The 24,187-nt window shown below is 44.6% G+C and overlaps 11 non-coding genes across 11 annotated transcripts; 3 read left to right on the top strand and 8 right to left on the bottom strand.

The window, feature by feature from the left end:
- Positions 1–830: 830 nt before the first annotated feature.
- Positions 831–902, bottom strand: TRNAD-GUC (transfer RNA aspartic acid (anticodon GUC)). Its single transcript has one exon. It is a non-coding gene; the product is annotated as a tRNA-Asp (tRNA).
- Positions 903–3,804: 2,902 nt separating this feature from the next.
- TRNAE-CUC (transfer RNA glutamic acid (anticodon CUC)) lies at positions 3,805–3,876 on the bottom strand. Its single transcript has one exon. It is a non-coding gene; the product is annotated as a tRNA-Glu (tRNA).
- Positions 3,877–6,140: 2,264 nt separating this feature from the next.
- TRNAD-GUC (transfer RNA aspartic acid (anticodon GUC)) lies at positions 6,141–6,212 on the bottom strand. Its single transcript has one exon. It is a non-coding gene; the product is annotated as a tRNA-Asp (tRNA).
- A 3,324-nt stretch (positions 6,213–9,536) lies between these two features.
- On the top strand, positions 9,537–9,607 carry TRNAG-GCC (transfer RNA glycine (anticodon GCC)). Its single transcript has one exon. It is a non-coding gene; the product is annotated as a tRNA-Gly (tRNA).
- A 636-nt stretch (positions 9,608–10,243) lies between these two features.
- Positions 10,244–10,315, bottom strand: TRNAD-GUC (transfer RNA aspartic acid (anticodon GUC)). Its single transcript has one exon. It is a non-coding gene; the product is annotated as a tRNA-Asp (tRNA).
- Positions 10,316–12,638: 2,323 nt separating this feature from the next.
- TRNAE-UUC (transfer RNA glutamic acid (anticodon UUC)) lies at positions 12,639–12,710 on the bottom strand. Its single transcript has one exon. It is a non-coding gene; the product is annotated as a tRNA-Glu (tRNA).
- Positions 12,711–12,869: 159 nt separating this feature from the next.
- TRNAE-UUC (transfer RNA glutamic acid (anticodon UUC)) lies at positions 12,870–12,941 on the bottom strand. The gene has a single exon. It is a non-coding gene; the product is annotated as a tRNA-Glu (tRNA).
- Positions 12,942–15,784: 2,843 nt separating this feature from the next.
- Positions 15,785–15,867, top strand: TRNAL-CAG (transfer RNA leucine (anticodon CAG)). The gene has a single exon. It is a non-coding gene; the product is annotated as a tRNA-Leu (tRNA).
- A 695-nt stretch (positions 15,868–16,562) lies between these two features.
- Positions 16,563–16,633, top strand: TRNAG-ACC (transfer RNA glycine (anticodon ACC)). The gene has a single exon. It is a non-coding gene; the product is annotated as a tRNA-Gly (tRNA).
- Positions 16,634–17,194: 561 nt separating this feature from the next.
- Positions 17,195–17,266, bottom strand: TRNAE-CUC (transfer RNA glutamic acid (anticodon CUC)). The gene has a single exon. It is a non-coding gene; the product is annotated as a tRNA-Glu (tRNA).
- A 4,318-nt stretch (positions 17,267–21,584) lies between these two features.
- On the bottom strand, positions 21,585–21,656 carry TRNAG-UCC (transfer RNA glycine (anticodon UCC)). Its single transcript has one exon. It is a non-coding gene; the product is annotated as a tRNA-Gly (tRNA).
- Positions 21,657–24,187: the final 2,531 nt, after the last annotated feature.

The raw sequence follows: 24,187 nt of genomic DNA, 5'->3' as shown, positions 1-24,187 counted from the left end.
CCGCTTGTTGGGAAAAGGGAGGCCCTAGAAGAAAGATGGTCTCGGGGCTGAGCGCGCGTAACCGCAGAGACAGAGGCAAGGGGGTGGGGGCGCGGTTGGAGAAGGTCAGGGAGCTGGCGTTGCCGGGAACCAGAGGAACGGGAGGAGTCGAGGCAAGTGAGGGAAGTTTGTAGCGGCGCGGGTCTTCGGGGTTCCGTGTTGTCGTGGAGAGGCGAGCAGAGTCGTGGAAGAGTGTTTCTGGACATGTGGATTTTTCTTAGTGCTGATGCAGAAGGAGTAGAACGGGTGTAAAGAGATAAGTAAATGAACCGAAAAGTGTGAAACAATGGCATTGTGACTTCCATCTCCAGAAGGGAGGAAAAAATTAATTAGTGCGAGTCAGGATGGCCGAGCGGTCTAAGGCGCTGCGCGTGGGTTCGAATCCCACTCCTGACATTCCCTTTTAAGCTTTTTCTGATACCAAAATCCTGTGGCTGCCCGAAAGACATTGCTTACTTAGTTGGCTCGTTGTTCTTCTTTGCTGAAGACTAAATAAACATCACTTTGGCTGAACAAACCAATTCGAGCTCGGAGTTTTCTGCCCCAGATCGGACACAAATAGTGTATGAATTTGGGGTGGAGATGACTTTGGTTACTTGAACTTGGAAGGGGGAAAACAGCAGGGAGCTTCCAAGCAGGCAGCTTACGTGTGTTTTAACTTCTGAGAAATTGGCGAAGGTGGTTTTTGGCAGCCTTATGGCACAGCACAAATGCTTTTTGCGTTTGGTCTGATTTTGGTCGCCCAAAGTGAAGAGGCGCTGGGATTAAAACGTACTTTTCCCTACTTTTCCCTCCCCGTTGGGGAATCGAACCCCGGCCTCCCGCGTGACAGGCGGGGATACTGACCACTATACTAACGAGGAAAACGCGGGCATAATCGCTTGCAGACTCAAGTAGCTTCCCCAAGACACTTCGCTCGTCCCCTACAGTCTCTGTTCTGGGCCTTTTTAGGGAACACAGCTTTTTTGCACTTTCAAAAAATACCTTGCAGCCCCCTTCCGCCTTCCCTACCTCTGCGGTCTGCCTGACTCCAACCACACTCTAGCTCTCTCGCTTCACGTCGCAGCTACCCACGCAGTCACCACACATAGTCTTCTCTCCTATTCCTCCACAAACTCTCCCACAATTAAAGACGCGAATTTACAAAAGAAGAAATTCTTCACCATAGCGTGTGTGTCTGCCTCTGGGTCTGAACTCTCTGAAAGTCAGGAGAGCATTTTCGAATCCATAAAATTAAATCCAGTACCTTTCCAATGAAACCAAAGATATCGAAATAGAGCTATCAATGCGATTGAGAAAATTTAACCACATTCGAAACTACTAGGATAAATAAAGCAGACTTCCTCTCACCATATCCTCTGGGTGGAAAAAAAGTGGGAATTGCTATTGATAAAAGGGAGCCAGCCTCTGGGGGAAGTGAAATGGGGGGGGGGGCGAGAAAAGAGGAGGGGGAGGTGCCGCAGGGGAAGGGTACGCAGGGCGTGGGAGGGGAGTTGTGTCCGAGAAAGAGCGGTGCTGTCAGGGTGCTGCGCCAGGAGATAAGTGGGCGATGGGCAGGTGAGTGTTGGGGCGAGACGGGAGAGCCGATCTCTTTCCCCCTGGACATTTTTACTTTCCCTGGAATAATGATCTGGTGTCTCGTTCTTTGCTATGCCCATCCTTACCCGTCAACCCTCCACTGATTTGGGAATGGCCTTTGGCAGCATCCTCTCCTCGGGTGGAAATCCCCTCAGAGCTTCAAAGTCACGCGCAGTCTAAGGTTTGGCTCGCAGGCCTCACAGGGGACGTGACGCTTGCACAACCATTCCTCGATGGTCTAGTCTCGCCTAAGCCGGTGCTTTCTTAGAGGCGTTCCTGCTTTGGAAATATGTATCAGGTGAAGTAGGGCCCAGAACGCGGGAGAGCAAGTCCCCATTTTTCTTTTCTTTTTTTTTTTTTTTTTTTTTTTTTCCTTTCTTTGATCTGCTTCTACTTGTATCCAGTGTCGCGAGAGCCAGCGCTTGGCTTCCAGCAGGTGCGGGAGACCTGCTGGTTAGGAAAAGGGAGGCCCTGGAAGTGTGATGGTCTCGGGGCTGAGCTCGCGTATCCGCAAAGAGACAGAGGCAAGGGGGTGGGGGCGCGGTTGGAGAAGGTCTGGGAGCTGGCGTTGCCGGGAACAAGAGGAACCGCAGGAGTCGAGGCAAGTGAGGGAAGTTCGTAGTGGCGCGGGTCTTGGCGTTTCCGTGTTGTCGTGGAGAGGCAAGCAGAGTCGTGGAAAAGTGCTTCTGGACATGTGTTTTCATAGATCGGACTGCTGCGAGAAGGAGAAGTTAGAGAGGGTGGAAGATACTGGGTAAGTGAGTTGAGAGGCCTGGGCACTTGGCTATTTTGCTACGTGGGAATGGGGTTGACAATTGTTTGCGTTGACTCAAGATGGCCGAGCGGTCTAAACCACTACGTTGAGGTTCACGGTCACCCTACGTGTCCCAGAGATACGGATGTGAATCCTGTCCTTCAATGATAATGAAGTGAGAACACAACGTGTTCAGGTTCCTAAATTCTCAGACTACAGTCCTTTATCTCAAACTCGCAGCCCTCAAATGAAAAGGTTTGGTGGAGCAGTGCGCTCCAAGTAGGGGGACCATACTACTTTCTTTTTTTTCTTTCTTTTTTTTTTTTTTTTTACTGGAGCGTAGGCTGGAAGAAAAACGGTCACTTGGAACGCGGGCTTTGTGAAAAGCCCGAACAATATAGCTTTAGAAACCGACTTTTAAGACAATGATAGGACTTTCCCTGGTGTAGAAAGCAGTAGGGGAACCTAGAAGATGAAGAGAGAGTAGGGGAAGGAGAAGGAGAAAGAGAAGAAAAGGAGGCTGAAAATGGAGAATGGAAGTAGGAAGAAAGAGAGGAAGAAAGGCAGGAGAAAAGAGGAATACGTAGAAGGAAAGAAGTGCAACGGAAGAGGGAAGTTTAGGACGGAGGAAACCTATGAAGCCTGGAGAGATAAATTGTAGGTTAGGGTTAGCACGTGATATGTCAAATTTTGGATTGGAGATGCTATTAAAGAAAAGAAAAAGAAAAAAAAAAACTTACTTCTTTAGGAAGGTTAGTGATATCACTCGAGATACGTATACCACATCTTGCATAGGTTGCTCAGTGGTAGAATTCTCGGCTGCCACGTGGGAGGCTCGGTTTCGATTCCCGGCCTACGCAAAAGCGTTTTAATAAAAATGTCTCCCGGGGTCTAGTCCCTTTCGGATTGTTATCACTAGACTCTTACCTCACTAACCGGCGTATTTCTAGGTCAAGAACATCATCCTTGCTTCCTTCCGCTTGCCATTGCTACCCTTACCCCCAACTTTGGGTAAGCCAGAGAAGTCCATGGACAACGGGAGAGCTTGCCTTCCTAGGCACCTAAAGTAAGAACCAGGATTCTGGTAAAGAGCAGTAAGCTTGGGTCACTTCCCGGTCACTTCCCTTCCCTTCACGCTCCCTCATTCTCTCATCCAGAAGTTTATTTGGACAGACCGAAGAGGATATTGGGATTGACACTTTTCTCCTGTGGTTTCACTAAAGGAAATTGAGAAAGTGTTGGACAAATATATTGGGACTGATACTTCTCTGTTTTTCCTTTTACACTGAGGGCAAATTTTCTTTAGGGAAGAAATTGAGAAGATGAGAGAAAGCATCAGGAAGAGATCTTGTGATGTTAGTGATAAACAATTTAAAAGTACTTGAAGAGATCTTGTTATGATGTTAGAGATAACTGCATTAATTAAAAGCACATTCCCTGACCGGGAATCGAACCCGGGCCGCGGCGGTGAGAGCGCCGAATCCTAACCACTAGACCACCAGGGAACTGGCGGCAGCCCGTACCTTCGACTTTCCATATTGTACTAGCCTTTAGCTTTATTCTCATGCTTTATTCTCTTCTGGGGATCCATTGGATCCACTCCTCCCCCAGGGCTCTATTGCACCGGATTCCCAGAAACAGGGAGTCTCATTCTCCTAGATATCCTCAATCGCAAAAGAATTCCTCTCCAGATCTTTCAAATGCTCTCACCTGTCTTCATTCTGGAGCATGCGTAACTACTCATCCAAACTGGGAATAGGAGAATCAAGATGAGGAGATTCGCCAAAAAAGCTCAGTGTCTTCTCCCATTTTCAAAACCTCAAAAATGGGGGTCCCGTTCCTTCATCGATCATCCCTATGAAAATGACTCCTAGATTTTTCACAATTCCTAATTTCTCTCCTGATCTCCAGTGTCTCCCATCTGTCTAGCTGCGTTCTTGGATGTGGAAGTTCCAAAGACATTTTAAACTCACCACGCCCAAAATTCATTGGAAGATTTATTTATTTGCTCTCCTAGCCTCCTCCTTCCGTAATTGGATAAGACGACACTAAGTCCCAGGCTCCATGCAACCAACATCAGGAGAAAAAAAAAGAAAAAAAACGCCATACTTTGCTCACATAAGTGAGCATTGTGAAGTGGAGTTTTGGACACCACACTCAACATGCAAAGCAACTAGGAGACACTTGCTGGGGACATTGGAGGAGTGATATACAAGCTCACACTTATGTGAGTGTTGGTTGGAAAACAGGTCTAGAGGGAGCTGTGGAATGAAGTAATGACGTTCTTACCTCTCTTTAGAATGTGTCAAAATAAGAGAGGTGTTAAAGGTTGCGTTGTCAGGGAATAGAAGCCGGGTCAGCTACTTCCAAGTAGGCAGCTGTGCTCGCCACTCTACCACGAACCCCGACGCCTGTGATATTTTCTCAGCCAAGACCCCCAGTGAAAGCCGGTGCAGTTCTGTAGAGGCCAATGAGGGATAGCACTAGAACCCTGTGTTCCCGCACCTGCACTTTCTATCCGGCTCGCACGCTCCACACATAAACAGAGACGGGCCTAGAGCTCTGTTAGACTCCTTGGCACTCGTTCTACCTGTCTAGTCTTCAGACCCAACAAGTCTCCTGCTACTCCGGAAAGCCTCTCGTTGCCCCAGCTCAACTATATATCACATGATCAAGTAGTCCCAAAGTTCCTTTCCTAGCTTCTGGCTACTGCTTCGTACCGAACTCGCCTGCGTTTCTCTGTCCCAGCTGCGAATGAGGGTCAGGAACGTCTCCAACGCAGCCACCTAAGCCTGGGGCGTTGCTCCCCCAGCTCAGCTACATCCTCCAGTGGTCAGATTATTCCAAGCCTCTGCTCCTACGTTCAGGTTATCTTTCTGTACTAGACTCGCTCTAGCTTTTGTGGCCGCCGCAGAGTGCTGCTACAGCCAAACCAGTGAAGGACTTTTCTCAAAGCGCTTGGCACACACCCTCGCCTGCAGCCCAGCTTACTGTGGCATCCGGGACCAGAAGGCAGGAAGCAAGAACATGCCCGGGGGACCGAGCACACGCCAGGTCTCTCTAGTTGTGGACCAAAGCTTTCTCTGTAAAGCTTCTCTTTATCCCAGAGACCAGCCTGTGACCTTTGCAAGATTTAATTGCAAGATTAAGTTTAGCTCTTAGCTCTCGAGTACCCCGCTCCAAACCTCCCCTCTCCAGCCCACGCTACCTCAACGCTCCTTTTCCCCCTGCTTTCGAGTTATCTTGCGCCCCAGTTCTGATTTTGTTGTATGCGCCGGCTTCTGGTTATGCTGTCCACCCGAGTTTGCGTGTGAGTAGGAACTGACTGTCTGAAGACGTGGGCTAGACGCAATGTGTAGGCCTGAGAGCGTGTGGTTGTAAACAGGGAATTGGGTCGGAGATCTCGGAGCTGGGAGCTGGGCTTTGGCCTGGGCTTTAGGCCCCGGGGTCCTTTTCCCGCTGTGTTGGACCCCCAGGCTTCCCCAGGGAGATCGGGTACAGAATCCTGGCTTGGGTAGGTGGCTAGAAGGGGTTCTATGGACCTTGGCTACAATGAAGTTGAAGAGGAGTTGTTTTTGATTAAGATTGCTAGAGGGCTGGCGAGGGAGTGAGACAGCAAGGAGCTTTCATGCAACTTGCGTGTGTCTAGCTCCTGTGAAGTTTCTGAAGGTAGTTCTTGGCAGCCTAAAGCCACCGAGGCTTCTTTTGCGTTTGGAGAGATTTTGGTCGCTCAGAGGTGAAGAGGCACTTCTGCAAAATGTGAACTGCACTCCCCGTCGGGGAATCGAACCCCGGCCTCCCGCGTGACAGGCGGGGATACTGACCACTATACTAACGAGGAACACGCCGGTCCCTCTCTCTGATAAAGTCTCAAGTAACTTCCACGACACATTTTGCTCTTCCCACTAATCTCTGCTTTGAGCTTTTCTAGGCCTCTCAGCCGCGGATTTTGACAAACCACAAAGGTTCTTTCCTCGTACCCCAGCTCTGCTTCCTACCTTTCTCAAAGCTGTCTCCCCATTTCAATTCATCCCTAAAGCTATCTACGTAGCTACCATACCTTTTGTCCATTGTCCTTCAGGACTGCCTTGGCTGCAATTAAAGAAGCTCATTTCCAAAAGAAGAAATTCTTCAACCTAGTCTCTCAGTTTACTCGAGTGTGTATGTCTTGTGTGTTTGATCTCCCTCAATATCTCCAGCAGTCCATGGACTCCCTTTCAGGATGTTTTTGAGTGCATAACATGAAATCCAATAAATTAACGACGAAACCTATCTTATTGAAATAGAACTATCAATATGCTTTTTAAAAATTTAACCAAGTTCAGGGATTCAAGGGTAAATACATTCAGGAAACTGGCAGTTACTTTGCAGAAAGAGGGAGTTTCGGGAGCTGGGATTAAATGGGGGAAGGGAAAAGAGGAGGAAGAGAAGATATAGGAAGAGGTGGAAGAGAGATACGAAAGACGAGAAGAAGAAGAAGCGAATTGCCTATACAGAGGATTCCATTGTACACAAAGCCTTTCTCCCCAGTTCACTGGCCTTCAGTTTCAGACTCGAGTTTCACTCCAGTATGTGAAGAAGCTGGCCCCACCTGAGGACCAAGATGCATTTTTGACAGAGGTTAGATTGGAAGAAAAATACTCAGCAATACAGCTTTAGGGTGTCCACCCAACTTTCTCCAAGAAGAAGGTGTAGGTGGAGAAAGAGAAGGAAAAAGAGAGGGAGGAGAAGTAGAACAGGAAAGGAGAAAAAAGGTGTAGAAGAATGGAGGATGTGTAGGAAATGGAAGGCAAAGGTAAGGAGAAAGGATTAGGAGAGTGAAGAATGAGTGCATATTTTGTCATATTTGGGACCTTGACTCTGGTCCAATAAAGGTGTTCAATAAGATCAGAGGCCGAGAATTCAGCTAAGTTATTCTTTGCACTAGATTATAATGGGAACATTCTCACCTGCTAGGCCGGAGGCCTGCATTCATTTCCCTTTGCTTCCATGCACTTATGCTTTTTCTTTTTCGGTTTTAAGCACAAGTCTTTCCCTGGGTCTTTTGTTATCCACTTTACCTTTTGGACAGCTCCCCGAAAGAAGCACCTTGTCTGATCAGGACTATTATTCTCATCCTAATAGGAAAAAATAAAGAGGACTGCCAATCTTGCTACCCAGCCATACTTTAGTTGAGGAATCCAAGTCCTAAAGTCTTGGGCTCTTGGGTAGCTGATAAAGCACTCCCACTGTACAAGACAGACTCATAGGCCTTTAGGCTTCCAGAATATATAAAGATTAAGGCTGCTGGCAAAAGTAGAATTCTACCAGGCTGCTCTGCCTCCAACTTTCCTTCCAACAGGTCAAAACTCTATAATCTCCTAGTTTTTGAGGCTAACAGTGAAGGTAAGCAGAACGAATGCTTGGGATGAGAACTAATCTCCTCTGGTTTTTCTTCTATCCACCCCTCTAACATGACAATCTGTTCAAATAAAATGAAGCAAAACAGTAAGGGAATAGGAAAAATCTGAGAAAATCTTCCTCTCGACCTCTAGACACCCTCTTTTCATTTCCTTGCTTCTTCCATCCCCATTCCCACCTCTCCCTGACTTTTCCATCTTGACAAAGGTTTGTCACTTTCTGCTCTTGGAGTAACTTCGATTGCCCTGAGTTGAAATGGCAGCAAGGAGAAAGAGAAGAGTATGATTGGGTAATATGTGTATGTGTGTGTGTGTAGGGTAAGGTGAACCCGATCTCCCACGTGAAATGAAGGGATAGTAAGCACTAAATTATCAAGGAAATTTCCCTTGAAACACTGATCTAGTACCCTGTTCCTTGTCAACCCCATTCTTACCAGTCAACCTTCCCTTCATTTGACAATAGTCCTTTCCAGCACTCTGTCCTCCAGTGGAAATCTCCTCGGAGCTTCTAGGTTACTCTGAGTCTAAACTTGGACTCAGGGCCCACAGTCTGCATGAGGTCTGCACGACCGTTCCTGTGTGTATCTCAGTTAGGTCTAGGTCAGAGCCTTCACAGAGGCTTTCTTGCACATGTTAAGCGAAATCGGGCTTTCCGCAGACGATTAGACAGGGCATGAGAGCAAGTCTCCTTTTCTCTCTTCTCTGAGCCGCTGTCCACGTGTATCTGCAGCACCAGTATAGTGAGAACCAGTGCTTGGCTCCCAGCAGGTGCAAAGGACCTGCTTCTTTGGGGGGGGGGGGGGGGGGAAAGGCCCTAAAAGAATGATCTCAGGATTGAGTGCTCGTATTCAGCAGAGATAGAAACAAGATGGTGGGCGCAGTTGGAGGCCAGGGAACTGATGAATGCTGGACAGAGTCGGTCAACTGAGGGAAGTTTGTAGTAGTGAGGGTCCTTAGGTTTATGTGCTGAAGTATAGGAAATTGCACAAGATTGTAGAAGAGTGTTTCGGGACATGTGGACTTTCTTAGAAAGTACTGGTGAGAGAGGGAGAGATTAGAGAGCATTGGAAAGAGGGCTAGAGGAATTGAAATTTGACTTGTGAGACTGTAATCCCCAAAGAGAGTGTCAGAGATTTTGGGGACCGAGTCATAACATCATCCTAAGGCTCTTTGCTCAGTTCGCAATCTCCGTTCGAATCCCACCCATGATTCCTTCTCTCTTTCTTTCTGCTGTTGTCCCACGGTCGCGCCGAAGCGTCAGACTAGTGAGCGAGACAGACTTGCCGGGGCTTCGGGATGCTTCTCTCCCACTCAGTGGCCTTCACAGGCCGAACCTCCACGTGCTAGCGGTTGAATGAGAAACTGCACTTCAGATGCTTAGGTTCGAGGCAAGTACATACTTCAGATGCTTAGGTTCGAGGCAAGTACATTCCCGGAGGAGTTGTTGATGTAGTAGCAGTAGGAGAACCAGGAGGAAGAGGAGGAATAGGAAGTGAGAGAGGAGAAAGAGCAAGAAAACGGAATAAAGGTGGAGGAAGAAGAGAAGGAAGATGGGGAGAGGAAGAAAGAAAAAAAATATTGGAGTACGTAGAAGGAGAAAAACGAAAAGGAAGAAGAAAGAAATTTAGGAAGAGGGTGAAGCAGTCAAGAAAAGTAAATTATTAGATTAGGATGGACATATAATATATCAAATTTTAAGTTTGGGTCATGGCCTACCTGTGTATCCACAAAGGTTAGGGATATTACAGAAGACAACGAGAACATTTGCATGGGTGGTTTAGTGGTAGAATTCTCGCCTGCCACGCGGGAGGCCCGGGTTCGATTCCCGGCCCATGCAAAAATCAGGATTTTACTTGACACTGCCCACCCAACGCTATTATCTCCAGAAAACAAAACCTTGTCTGTCAGGATAATCAAGCTATACCACTAACGAAGTCACTGTGCATGTAGCCTCCTGCCAACTATTTCGCTTCACACTTGAATAGAGACCAGCCCACAAAGCATTTTGGCATGTTGGCAGCCAAGCTCCTTTGCCCACAGCCTTCAGACCGTTGGCGTTTTGGGTCATACGTGAACTGAAACGCTGAGTGTTGGCAGCCCCAGTCCTTCTATTGGAGCTGGATAAACTGCTTCTCCTGAGAAAGTCAGACACAAAGTTATTGGCTCATGTTAGTACTTCCTTTGGGTCAGAGGCGATGGATTCAATGGTGGAAAAGGGGAACCCATCGGTTTTCGGCTACACTGAATATGAGGCCGAGATGCTCTCGAGTGCCTGAGATGGTTCTCAAGAGGAAGATCAGGAGTGAGACAGCAAGAAGCTTACAAGAAATTTGCGTGTATCTGGACCCTGCACAGATGTTGAGAGTAACTTTTGGCAGCCTATTGCTACAAAGGCTTGAGTTTGGAGAGACTTAGTATGCCCTGAGGTATATAGAAAGAGCAAGATTAAGAATTTGTGCAAAAACTAAGAATGCTCCCCGTCGGGGAATCGAACCCCGGCCTCCCGCGTGACAGGCGGGGATACTGACCACTATACTAACGAGGAAGGTGAGTACGTTTTTCTACTTGAAGCATCAAGTAGTTCTGAGCACACACTTCACTCCAACAGAATCTGCTTTGGAGTTGTTGCTTTTTCTCTCAGATCCCTAATGTTCTATGCCCATTACTAAACCATTTTCCAATATTCTCTTCCTTTTGAAAAATTCTTTTTTTTTTTTTTTTTTTTTTTTTTTTTTGAGAAACTTCTGCATCTTGCACCCGCTTTCGTTCTCCTGTACAATTTGTTGTATTAGAAAGAATACAGGCTTTTTTTTTTTTTTTTTTTTTTTTTTGTAATTTTATTTATAAAATTTTTGACAGTATATATGCATGAGTAAAAAATTTTTTTATAACATTATCCCTTGTATTCATTTTTCCAAATTATCCCCTCCCTCCTTCTACTCCCTCCCCTAGATGACAGGCAATCCCACACATTTTACATGTGTTACAATATAACCTAGATACAATATATGTGTGTAAATCAACCTGGGTAGATAGACAGTAGGGCTAACAATTTACATTCACTTCCCAGTGTTCCTTCTCTGGGTGTAGTTGTTTCTGTCCATCATTGATCAACTGGAAGTGAGTTGGATCTTCTTTATGTTGAAGATATCCACTTCCATCAGAATATATCTTCATACAACTTTGAAGTGTACAGCGATCTTCTGGTTCTATTCATTTCACTCAGCATCAGTTGATGTAAGTCTCTCCAAGCCTCTCTGTAAGGAAGAATACAGGCTTTTGCAAGTGTTATATATTCTATATACATAATACATATATCTTTCATTCATCACTATTACACTTTTAATAGAGTTCCTCTGTTCTAGTCTGTGTTCAAGAACTCCAATCACCACTATAACTCAACAGCATTTGATTTTGTCGTACACAAACACTGACTTCTCCACCAAATGTCTCCCCTTCTTATTTCCCAATTCTCCAGTAATACTCCCCTTTTCAGAGACATCTCTCAGTCATTCCTCAAATTAGCTGGTTTGTACATTGTTGTTAGACTGTTAGCAATTTGGAAGCAGGGATTTTCTTTTGCCTTTTATCCCCTGAAATCAGTACACTACCTGACACACAGTAGATATTTAATACAACTTAACTGATTGACATTTCAAAGATTGGTTTTATCGGGCTCATTTATCGGGTTCATTTCTTCCTAACTGTTGGTGATCTCACGGATTAGAGTATGCCAGATTTTTCTAATCTCCACTATCTCACAAAATCTATACAAATTCTTGTTCGTTTTTTCGTGCATTATTTATCCATCTCATTCTTTGCCATTCCCTCTTCCTTTTGCTGTCAGTCTTTCCCAACGTCAGTGTCTTTTCCATTGATTCCTGTCTTTTCATTATGTGGTCAAAATATTCAAGCTTCAGCTTCAAAGTTTGACTTTGCAATATGAATTAATTTCTTTAATCTGATTTATTTGATCTCTTTTCTGTCTAGGGGATTCTCAAAAGTATCCAGCACCACAATTCTAAATCGCTGATTCTGTAGTGCGTGGAGAAGATGAAAAGGAAGGGCTTGAAGTGAGTGGGAATGGTGAGAAAGTGCAAAACAGAGGAGCTAAAAACAATGGCAAAAATTTTACATGAGTAGATTCCTATTGTGTCGAAATTTGAGTATGGGTCTTGTCCCATCAGAAGTGGTCATATGTTCATGGAGATCAGGGGCAAAGTGGAATCGAGTGGGTAATTCAGTGACGAAATTCTCCCGGGCCATGCAGTAGTCCCTCGGCTCGATTCCAGATTTAAAGAGACAAGCTATTCATTCACTCCTTTGATCTATTCGCTCATTTACAAATCCACTCCCGAGCATTCATGCTAGCCTTTGGCACTTTTTGGACAGACGGCTTCCTGTAGATCACTAGCATTCCCCAACGGGAGCAGCTTGTCCTTATCAAGGACATCACATTCACCTTAGCTGCCAATCTTAGCCACCCACTCCTCGACTTCTTGAGGAGAGCCAGAGGAGACAGGAGCTCTCTGGCTCTTGGAGATTAATGAAAGCGGTTTTAATACAAAATAGATCCATAAGATTTAAAACACCTAAAGGTAACAGTTGTGGTAAAGTTGATCTTGGCCATCCTACTCTTTCTTCAACTTTTCTTCTTGGCTCTGCCCTTTCTCCTCATTGATTTTCCAGAAGGACCTGAGGGCGATTGGGATGTAATGTTGTTCTACTCCAATTTCTTTTCTGCCCTAGGGTCTTGGTAGCAAGGTGGATGAAATGAGACTAGACTATAAGGGGGGAACTACATGTAGTTGAGAGCAGGTAGTAGAGCTCGAAGAACAGTAGCTCTCTGGATTTGGAAAAATACAATTTTCCCTGACCGGGAATCGAACCCGGGCCGCGGCGGTGAAAGCGCCGAATCCTAGCCACTAGACCACCAGGGAAGGTACAGTTTATACTATTTCCTTATTCATTGAGTCCTTCTTTTTCTAGATTCTTTTAGGAACGCTTGAATTTACGAATTGGCTTTCTGTCACTCTTTAATGATGTCCATTACCCGCTACCTCTTTCACATACTGCGGCCTATTTGGAAAAATTGAACTTTCCCTGACCGGGAATCGAACCCGGGCCGCGGCGGTGAAAGCGCCGAATCCTAGCCACTAGACCACCAGGGAAGGCACACTTACATTATTTCCTTATTCACTGAGCCCTTCAATATTGCTTTTCCAATTTCTTTTAGGAATCCACTGAGTTTACTATTGGCTTCGATCACTCTTAACTATGTCCACTACCTCGCTACCCCTTTCTCATACCTGAGGTCTATTCCTTTAAATTCCACCAACTCTCTTCGCCTGAACAAAGCACTGCCCTACACAATAAGAATCTGGAACTCGCAGCTCTTCAAACCCCTGCCATCTTTCCCGGTTTAAATGTCATTTCCTTCTGTACCCTGCTGCCTGCAGCCCTTACATCTTTCATTCATCCTGCCTTCTCAGCTGTCTCCTCATCTTCCTCTTTAGAGCATCTGCGGATACCTTGATACCTTTGCAAAAATCTCTTTCTCGGCCTTAGAAACAATTTGCTTGGCTCTGTCCTGGATTTCTGTTTCTTTTCTTTCCTAGTTAATATATCAGCTTCACTAATATGGCAGGAATTACTCAGAAAAAAAACTTGATAGGGCCCCGAATCCTATAGGGGGAAGGTTTGCACATCTAAAGGGGAATCTTGTTCTTCCGACTTTGCTAAATCGTAAGAGCTTGTGAATCCTTTTAAGTCCAGTAGCAGTTCTTCTTACTGAAGCATGTGCTACTACAAAATTTTTGGAAGGCAAAATGAGGATCATAGGCAAAGCCTGCTGTCCTGTCCAGCTTCATAGCCCCCAAGATTGGGTTCCCTCTTCTTTCTCTTATCATTTCTATAATGCGGCTCTCAGATTTATTTATACAGTAATTAACCTCCCTCCTGGCCTCCACTTTCTCAATTCCAAAAGCCTACAAGACTTCGTCAAAGCGGAATTCCTATAGACCTCTTAAATTTACCTTGTCCAAAATTGATCTCGTTATCTTTCCCCTCAAATTCTCCCTTTTCTCTAACTGTGGAGGGTCCCACCAATTTCCCAAGTCCCCAGGTTGATGATCGAAATGCCATTCTAAACTCTTTATGGTCTCTCATCCTCAACTGCAATCATTTCTGTCCTCTTAACATTCCTCTTGTATACCTGCTGGTTGTTCTCCCAGTTATAACCTCTCTGCCATCAAATTGATCTACTTGAAGTCTAAGTCTAAGTCTAAGTCTAAATCTCTCTCTCTCTCTCTCTCTCTCTCTCTCTCTCTCTCTCTCTCTCTCTCTCTCTCTCTCTCTCTCTCTCTCACGCACACGCACGCTCTTCTCTGTCTCTTTTGCTCTCTATCTCTCGCTCACTCTTCTTTCTCTTGCTGTTTCTTTCACTCTCTTGCTCTCTCAAGCTTTCCCGCTAGCTCTCTTGGTCTCTCTCGCTCTCTCGCTCTCTCTTGCTCTGTTTCTCCCACTCTATTGCTCTCGCTCTCTCCCACGCTCTCTCCCACGCTCTTCTCTGTCTGTCTCACTCTCGCTCTCTTTTTGCTAATTGTAACATCTCATGAGTCGCAATGATTATTTCAATGCAAATAGTAGATGGTTCTTAAATCAAACAGCGTAGATTTAACCTCTTTCAAACTCCTTTATTTATTTAGAAATACTTATTGTACAAAATGTATACCTGGATTTTTTCCCACGGTATCTTAAAGGTAACATGTCCAAAACTGAACTCATTTTCTCTGAGGTTCTATCCTCCTCTAAGCTTCTCTATTTCTTCGAATGGAACCATTTCCCTTCAGATCATCCAGATTCACATCCTTGGAGTCATCTTTGACTTTTCCCTTCCTTCATTTCCTATAGGACCAATAATTTACCATTGTATGGATGGAGGAACCCCTGCCCAAACTCACATTCAAAATCATCTAATAACTTGCCTAGACTTTGGCAGTAGTCTCATAATTATCTCAGACGCTTGCTAGGTGCAGTAAATCTGGGTAAGAGCACTTGACATGTTTCACTTTCCGTATTCCAAAGTGAGGAGAGGAGAGGAAGTGATGATTTGGCTTCTAAAACTTCCAGCTCTAAAAGTATAAGTGGTCCTTTGTAGCAAGTAATCACACCTGAGCTGAGCTTTGAAGGACGATCTTTTCCTATCCGAGTCCGGGAGAAAATGAGATTCAGAAACCCTCGACGCTAGGTGGGAGCTACTTATGCTATGCCCGAGAAGCCCAGATATGAATGTGATCCAGAAGGAATAAGCAAATTAGTTTGGGAGGGATAGAAAAATAAGCCAGAAAGGGAGATGAAACATTCTGGGAAGGAACTTCAGTGTCAGGCTAAGGCTTCAGTATTTTATCTTAGCATCTATATGGAGCTCCTGGAGGTCACTGAATGATCTTTTTCTTAGAGTGTGAGTATGTATGTGTGTAAGAGAAATGATATATAATTCATCACATGTTGAAGTCTGTGTTTTAGGAACATCCATAAAACAGCTATAAATACAATAAGTTGGAGAAAAAAATGAAGGGGAAGGGGAGAGAGAAGGGAGGAGATAATTGCAGCCTATTTGGAAACAAGCGAAGCGGGGAGCAATGTGCGCTGGGGGGTGGGTGGGCTCGGGCCACAAGTTTTTTGTGTGTGCATCGGCACCGCAGGTGGGGGGGGGCGGTTTACTTGGAAAGGTGGGCGGGAAGGAGCTTGTGTATGAAAGGATATGAAAGGACTTGGACATTGATGATGTCGAAATGAGGAGCGCTTAGAAAAGCGTTGTCTTGTTGGGAGAGATTGGATTTAAGTGAAGCAGGGTTGTGCAAAGTCATCAGTCTCACTGAGACATCCGGGCCCAGTGGGAAGATACAAATCAGGATGGTTGGAAATAGTCCTCAAGTAAAATGATCTGAACACCTGGTACTTTCGAAATTTAAGACAGGAGAAGAGGGGGAGGTGAAACAGCAATTGCGAAGTCAGGATGGCCGAGCGGTCTAAGGCGCTGCGTTCAGGTCGCAGTCTCCCCTGGAGGCGTGGGTTCGAATCCCACTCCTGACATTCCTTATTATGGTAACCTCACCAGATCCCTCCGAGCTCCGGACCACATCTTAATACTGAGTTAGACGTTTTGCCACATTGTAGCACGTGCTTTGCGCTTTTATCCACCAATAAAGTTTCACGCATTTACCTTCCGAGCATTTGAAGAACTTTCCCGGAGGAAGGAGGTGTAGGAGCAATAGAACAAGAAAGGGGAAGATTAAGTAGGAAAAAGACAAGGGGGAAAGTTTAGGAGAGAGAAAGACGAGCATTTGAGGAAGAATGGAAACATTTCTAGATTAGAATGAACACATCCTACTTTAGTTTTTGGAAGCCAAGTTTGTGAGATTAAAAATATATTCATCCACCAATTCTTCCTGTGCAATAAAACATTCGGTTCTGCACCCATATATTGTATCTGGGATATACTATAACATTTAACACGTATAAGACTATCTGCTCTCTAGGGGAGGGGGTGAAAGAGGAGGGAAGGGAAAAATCGGAACAAAAGTGAGTGCAAGGGATAATGTAAAAAATTACCCAGGCATATGTACTGTCAAAAAAAAGTTATAATTATAAAATATAAATAAAAATAAGACTTTCCTTTGCGAAAAATATATAAATATATATATATATATTTGGATCTCTATCTATACATACGTGTGTGTATTCATATAGATCCAAAGGACACTGAAAGGAGAATGGTTTCATTGTCTGCATGGGTGGTTCAGTGGTAGAATTCTCGCCTACCACGCGGGAGGCCCGGGTTCGATTCCCGGCCCATGCAAAAGAAGTCTTTTAAAGTACCTCTTCTGAGTCTAGTGCTTCCCTTAGCTGCGTTTTGGATCGTTAAGCGTGGACTCTTGCCTTCCTGGAATAGAGCACACCTTCTCATGTAAACCAACTCCCACACCTTGGCTCTCCAGCCTGAGTTACTCATCCCTTACTCACCTTAAGATGCCCGAGAAGATATTGGGTTTTGGTCCCTAGAACAGCAGAGAAAGCGGTTCCGGTTCAAGATAGTCCCATACATTTCCAGAGTACCTAAATGTTGGCCAAGATCTCTGGCGAAAATATATGTTGGCCACAATTGTCGGCCTTCAAGCTTCCTCACCGCAGGCGATTTCTCTCCCCACAGTTTATGGGTCAAGTTTCGCAGAGTGAAATTGAGCGGACCGGATGTCTGCGATGGGCACCACTTAATTGTAGTTTTCCATGTGCTCTCGGGCATTGGGAGCTGCGCCGGGGAAATGAAGTAGTACTATAGGGCACTGCAGAAGGAAACCATTTTCAGGTCTGAAGCCGGGAAGAAAGGAAGGACCTAACTCCGCTTGGCCAAAAGCTAAATTTCCCTGACCGGGAATCGAACCCGGGCCGCGGCGGTGAGAGCGCCGAATCCTAACCACTAGACCACCAGGGAAGTTACGACGGCAGCATTTCCATCTTTCTTAAGGAATGCAACATTCACTTATAAACTTCCAGTATTTTGTTGATTTTTTTTTTTTTTCACATCCATTGGCTCCAAGTCCAGCCTCTCTTAGACCTCTGACCCTCGCCACTCTACCTGCATAGCCAACGGACCTAACTTCTCCCTCTGTCCCTCTCCCACACCGTAGTCCATTCCCCCAAGTGCTGTCATCCCATCACCTCGCCTAAAACAAATAAGAACAATTAAAAATTCGGAGCCTCAATCCTATCTCCCTTGCCATCTTTACCAGACTAAACCTCTCCTCATTCCACACCTTGTTGCTTGCCACCCTTACATATTTCATTCATCGGGTCACCCACCTCAGCTGCCTTTTTGCTTTATGCTTTCCTCCATCTTCAGGAGTTTTGCAGATGCTCCGGTGCATTTGCATAGCCTCTTCCTCTGCTCTGGCTATTTCTCTCCTTTTCTAATCAATATCAACGCCTTCAATATGGCAGGAGTAATCCAGAGAGAACTTGGTTCTGCGCTGAGCGCTAGAAGGAGGGAGGTTTGCACATGCGGAGAGGAGTCCTGCTCTCTTGGATGTGTTCAACCGTGAGAGAATCCGCCTTCAAACCCTCCAGTTCTGTACTGTTTGTTCTCCATCTTAGAGCATGTGCGATTATAAATACGAAGTACCTGCGGGCCAGCGTGAAGAGCTCAGGCAAAGCCCCTATCCTGTCCCTATTAGATCTTCTTGAAACCGAAGTCCCAGAGAATCTTAATCTTATCCCATCCAAAACTGATGTTATGATTCGTCTTCTCAAATCTTTTCCTTTCCCTAACTGTAGAGGGTACTTCCAATTTCCCAGATAACCAGTCTGGTAACTAGGTGATTGTGGAGATATGGGAGCCACCTGGCAGTGGCTGCTGGAGGTCTTAACTCAGACCTGTAGAATGGATCTCTTCATGTGAGAGGATGATGATACAAGGAGCCTGAGAGGCAGTTGCGTTGTCTGACCTCCCTCTTCTTCCCTCTTGCCTCCAATTTTATTTCATTCCCAATACACAAGGAACATCTGCATTAGCAAAGGCTGTTTAGCAACTCCTTCAGGTGTGTTATGATTCACACCTGTGGAGGCTCTGGGAGAACTGACCTGCCCCCTCACTTAGGCATGGTTCTTAACAGGTGATACCCTAGATTCTTCACTCTCACTTTCAACTTTATCCACCTCTTCTACAGTGAATCAATTGTCCAATGAAATAAATTCTACCTTTCTAATATTTCCCCTATTTGTCTGTTAATTGGTTTCCCTGATTTAATTCTTTCTCCACTCCAATTCAGCTTCCTCCAAGCTTTTGAACTGATTTACCTAAAGCCAATGTCTGATTATATATATATATATATATATATATATATATATATATATATATATAATAACTCCAGGGGTTGCTCGAATATCATATATACTTACAATCCTCTGTTTTTAAAGTCCTTTTTAACCTGGTAAACCTTACCCCCTTCCACATATCCATCTTTCTTACTCTCAACTTTTTCACTGGGAGTCGCCCATGCTTGGAACTTTCTGCCTTACAGCTTCCCGTGATGATTGCTGCTTTATAAAAAGCTATTCTCATTCCCATTCCTTAATTTCAGGTCTGGGGACTCCCTCTGAGACTACCACCACTTCTCCCTCTCTTCCTCTTCTCCCCCCCTTCCCACGTTGATCGTATGGGGTTCTTTGCAGATAGTCTTTTGCTTTGGACGGAAGCATAAACTAGTTGTCTCTCCCCCCACTCCCGCATTCTTCCTACTCCTCTTAGTCCTTTCTTTGTATACAGAGCACTCGACACAGTGCCTGGCATATTGAAGTTATGATTTAGTAAATGCTTGTTGATTTATTCACTATTCCCAACTTCCATTTCCACAACCAGAAAAGAAAAGTACTGTTTATAAACTAGCATACTTTCACACATTTGATAGCTTTCCCCTTATCCATGCCTCTGATCTCTTGGGAAATATAAGGGATATGTTTGATATGGAGCAGACAGTGTAATTAATTCTGGCTCCAGAATTTTTGTTGGATTAAGCAAATGAGATTAAACTATCGTTTTGGTAGTCCCTCTAATTTCTCATGAAAATCTAAAAAGCAGGGAAGATCTGTGTGATCATGAAACCCCTCATATCCCTCCTTCTTCCACTCCTCCTCTCACACCCTCCTCATTCCATTCTCATTTTCACTTCTTTTTCCTTCCTTGTCTTGACCCTAAGATCGAACGTTCTGAATATTCCACTAATTGCCTTTAAATCATTCTCCACTTCCTTACTTTCCTTGGTCCTAAACAGTCACTCCAGCCCAAGTTCCAGCCTAGGTTTAGTACATCCTGCCACCATCATTAAGCCTGGGACCTCTTTCCTATTGGAAGAACTATTCCTCTTCCCAACACTAATACAGGTCCTCTCCCGCTCCGCTTCCTCCCCCATCTCCCTACGCCACTCATTCCCCTTCCCACATTCTCCATTGCTGTCACACTGGCTTGTTAGTGTCCCCCATGGATCATATTCAAAGCTGGCCCTCTCAAACCTACCAAAAATGATTCCCACCTAAGGTCTCCGTGTCTGAATAGCACCTCCCCCTTGTTTCAGATGGGAAGAATCCCAAGGTACCTTCACTGCTCAGCTCAGAAGCCACTTGCTTGCTCCAATCTTAAATTTAGTGTTGGAAACCTTTTTTTAGACCAAACTGATTCTCACTTCTCTCAGCTTATCCCATGATTTTGGAAATAAGGAAAACTTTTTTTTTTTTTTAACTTTTTTAGAAATTATCTCGGCTATTAAATGCCGGAGGAAAGATCACAACCCAAGACTTTCCGACTTGAAATTCATTCAGTGGCTGTAACTCCCTGCCTCTTCTCTCCGACCCCCCCTGCTCGTCCCACCCTAGATTATTTCCCAGCAATGCCTGCCATCTAGGGGAGGGGGTGGAGGGAAGGAGGGGAAAATTCGGAACAGAAGGGAGTACAAAGGATAATGTTGTAAAAAATTACCTATACATATGTACTGTCAAAAATATTATAATTATAAAATTAATGAAAAAATAGATTATTTCCCAGCACTTTACAGGGCGTTTTTTTTTTTTTTTTTTTAATATACTTCGCAGTTATTCAGTCTGGAACATTCTGTTAAGCATTACAAGGACATAGAAAGGGTTTCACAAGTGATATTTCCGTTAGACACGTCAAAACTCTATCATGCACTTGACAAAAAGATTGTAGAGTCGGAGAAGCCTGTATTCAAATTATCTGTTGAATCTTACAACAAGAACCACAATAAATGCCACATAACAATAACATTTGGTTTGGTGTGACTGTAACAATGACTTGTCTTTCTCCTAGGTGTCTTCCCTGATTAATTCCAAATTCTAAAAAGCTATTTGGAAGAGGTAGCGATGAATAAGCCTTTGATCATTACTCCTCAGATCTCACTTGTACTTAATTGTTTGTATATTGTCTCCCTTATTAGAATGTTAGCTTCTTGAGAGCAGAGGGCTTTTTTCCCCCCCTCCCCTTTCTTATACATTGTAGGCACAAATCTATTGATTGAGTGACAGACCGACATCCCCTCCAAAAAAGGATTAATCAGATTCTTTTTGTGTCAGGTGAGTGTGTAACGTGGACATACATAAATGCAAAAAAAAAAACCAAAACATTTTTCCTTTCATTTGTTTTATTGTTAATTGCACTGAAAAGACAAGGAGTTGGATCCGTGAGAGAAAAATGTGAGAAAGCCCAGATCCACAGGAATTCTTATTGAAATCTTATTGGAGAAGAGGGACAGGAATGGGCAGACCAGGATCTCTACCTTTGGAGGGAATGTTCTGATGAGTGAGATCCCAGTTCCTTTGCTGTGTGTGAGTATGCGTTCTATGCTATGAAGCCCTCCAGCATGAAATTGCCCTGAGCTGGAAGGTCACTATTTTCTGTTTGTCTTTGAAAGAAGCTGACAAGTTGGTATCTTACAAAGAGCAGGCGCCCGGTTTCAGCTCAAGGGAAGTGAATTGACGTGGTGTTTCGGGCTCGAAACGCAGCATCCTGCCTGTGAACCAGAAAGATCGAGAGGATTGTTGCTGTTGGTACTCCAAGAGGACCCAAATGACATGACTAAGTTAGAGTCCACGGGAAAGATCCGGAGGATTAAAGGTAGCTGCAGGTCCAGGCGCTAATTGGGAGGAGGGAAATCAACAAGGGGACAGGCCAGGAGGCCGGCGCAGAGGAGTCATTCATAATTACGTGTAGAGCTAAGGCAATGTGGCAAGAAAAGGGTAACAGCTGCGTTGGCCGGGAATCGAACCCGGGTCAACTGCTTGGAAGGCAGCTATGCTCACCACTATACCACCAACGCAGACGCCTAGAACACTTTTTTTCTTTTCATAACTGTGGGAAAATCAAGGCTACTCCTAGGCTGATCCGCCGGATGGTTTAGCACTGGGGCCCGCTCCCTTCCCCGAGGGCTAGCTCGCTCCTCACTTGAGTGAGCTAGTCCAGAGCTCCTCCTAGCTCTTAGCAGCTGCTCTCCTTGCCACAGTCTTCAATCCTCCGCAAGACTTTTGTCACTTCTGCCAGAGACTCAGCCTGTTGCTGCCCCAACTCAGTCAAATACCTCAGCACCTCTGTTAACGTTTCCAGGTACCGACTGGGACCATCTAGTCTTTCTCTAATAGCGAGTTAAGCTAGCAACCACTGTGAGTGGTATGGTAGTCAAAAGGAGAACTTTGCACACAACCCATAGGCATGCCCACTTGAGTCTGCCATCTTTTTGGGGGGTCAGGAGGAGTGGAATTGAACCAAGGACAGAGCACACTTTTGTTCCGAGTCCACAACCGCACTGAGACCAGCCCATGACCTCTCTGGGTTGGTTTGCCACACGCAGCTCTTGGCTCCCTAGTGTCCAGACTCAATCCTCCAAGTCCCCGCCGGTTACTTAGAGGCTCTCCTCTTGTTCTAGCCGTGAAGTACTCTTGCTCCTACTTTCTAATCCGGTTGTAACTGCATCTGATTCCCTGTGCGTGGGACAGAGCATTAGGGGGCTGTAGGTGGTGTGCATTACCTGCAAGCAAGAAGATGTGTGGGGGTTTGCCCCTTGGAGTCAAGGGCTGGACTGCCTAGGCCCTGATACAAAAATCTGGGACCCCCGGCCTATGCAGCCCTAGTGCCCTCTCCTTATAGCAGTCGAGTTGTTAGCCATCCTAAAGCATCCAGGATAGACCTTCATCCAGGATTTCTTTTAACTCAGAGGTGTGAGGGACAGCAGACCAAGGCTATAACACATTAGAAATAAAGATCTTTTACATTTGGAGAAATTTTGGTGGCCTGTGTGGCCAGACATAGTTGGTTTGTCTGTGTGGTTTGTACAGAAATCTGTTTTCCACATGACAACCTGTAATGTTCTTTGGGTTGGTTTCTTGAAGATCTATCTCTTCGAGCAGCCTTTGTTTCAGTTTAGTAATCACCAGGAGAAAAGTAGCCAGGGGCTAAAGTCCAAATCCTTTATTATTTCTTTCAAAGTCTTGTCTCCTTTTCTGGGGCCCAGTTAGCTTTCTTAAAGGCCTACCTCTCTCATTGGTTCTGAGAGCTTGAGCTCCCTCCTGTCTTCTCTGCCCTCTGAATCTCTCAGAATATCTGAATCAACCTAGCTGAGGCTCCTAGTTTATATGCTCTACACTGAGTATAAACCAATCATTATATCACTAAGAAACCATTATTTGTAGGATTAAATCAATCATACTGAACCATGTTAAACTAGATAATCATTGTCTTCTCAATTCCATTTAGTACCTTGTAAGCATCCTTGTTTCAAGTTCAGAGTTCTGGCCCATAACAACAATTAAAGTTACTTACCACTACACTAAAGGAGAAAGGTGCTGTGTGACTTTATGTCACCCTTATTCCAGGCTCTGCAAACATACATTTTATCTCTGTAATGCCAGAGAAACTGAGGCAAGACAGAAATTGGTTTTTACTTTTTTAATTGTGGAGAATTTAGATTAGAATGGAGCTCACGTTCAAAATAATTTGACCAGAGCAACTTAGGCAACTTTTAAAGAGTTCTAGCTAATTAGTGTTTACAAGTAGTATGCAGGAGCTGAGAAGGCAATTAGTCTAACATTTTACAACTGTTGTCTTTACTTTAGAGAAAGCTGAGAAAAAGGAGTCAACTAAGCCTTGGATCCCTTCTCAGTTTCTGTCAGCGAAGGGAATAGGACCATATTTGGATACATAGGGTCTTCTAAGGAGGGCACAGGCAGGAAGCAAGATAACATAATTCTACTGCAGGGTAATTTTGGACAAAGATGGAGTTAGAGTGGTGAGTACCTGGATTATTGTTTTTCTTTTCCATCCTTTATAGTGTCATAATGGTATGCAAGACTCCATATCCAGTCTTAACTTAATCCAGCAAAGGGGGGCAGCATCCAATACCTCTACCTGCCATTCTTTGCTTTATATTCTTTGCCCATTATTTCTAAAATTATAATAAAGAATTGATTCAAATTTATAAGAATACAAGCCATTTCCCAATTGATAAATGGTCAAAGGATATGAACAGACAATTTTCAGGTGAAAAAGTTAAAGCCATTTCTAGTCATGTAAAAAAAAATGTTCTAAATCACTATTGATTAGAAAAATGCAAATTAAGACAATTCTGAGATACTACTTCACACCTCTCAGATCGGCTAAGTTAACGGGAAAAGATAATGATAAATGTCGGAGGGAATGTGGGAAAACTGGGACACAATATATTGTTGGTGTAGTTGTGAACTGATTCAACTATTCTGGATAGCCCAATGGGCTATCATACTGTGCATACCCTTTAATCCAAGCAGTGTCTCTACTGGGTCTGTATCCAAAAGAGATCATAAAGAAGGGAAAAGAATC

The sequence above is a fragment of the Sminthopsis crassicaudata genome, chromosome 4, assembly GCF_048593235.1.
Source record: "Sminthopsis crassicaudata isolate SCR6 chromosome 4, ASM4859323v1, whole genome shotgun sequence".
NCBI lineage: Eukaryota > Metazoa > Chordata > Mammalia > Dasyuromorphia > Dasyuridae > Sminthopsis > Sminthopsis crassicaudata.
The sequence above is the reverse complement of the archived record's forward strand: the minus strand, read 5'-3'. Positions and strand labels throughout refer to the sequence as shown.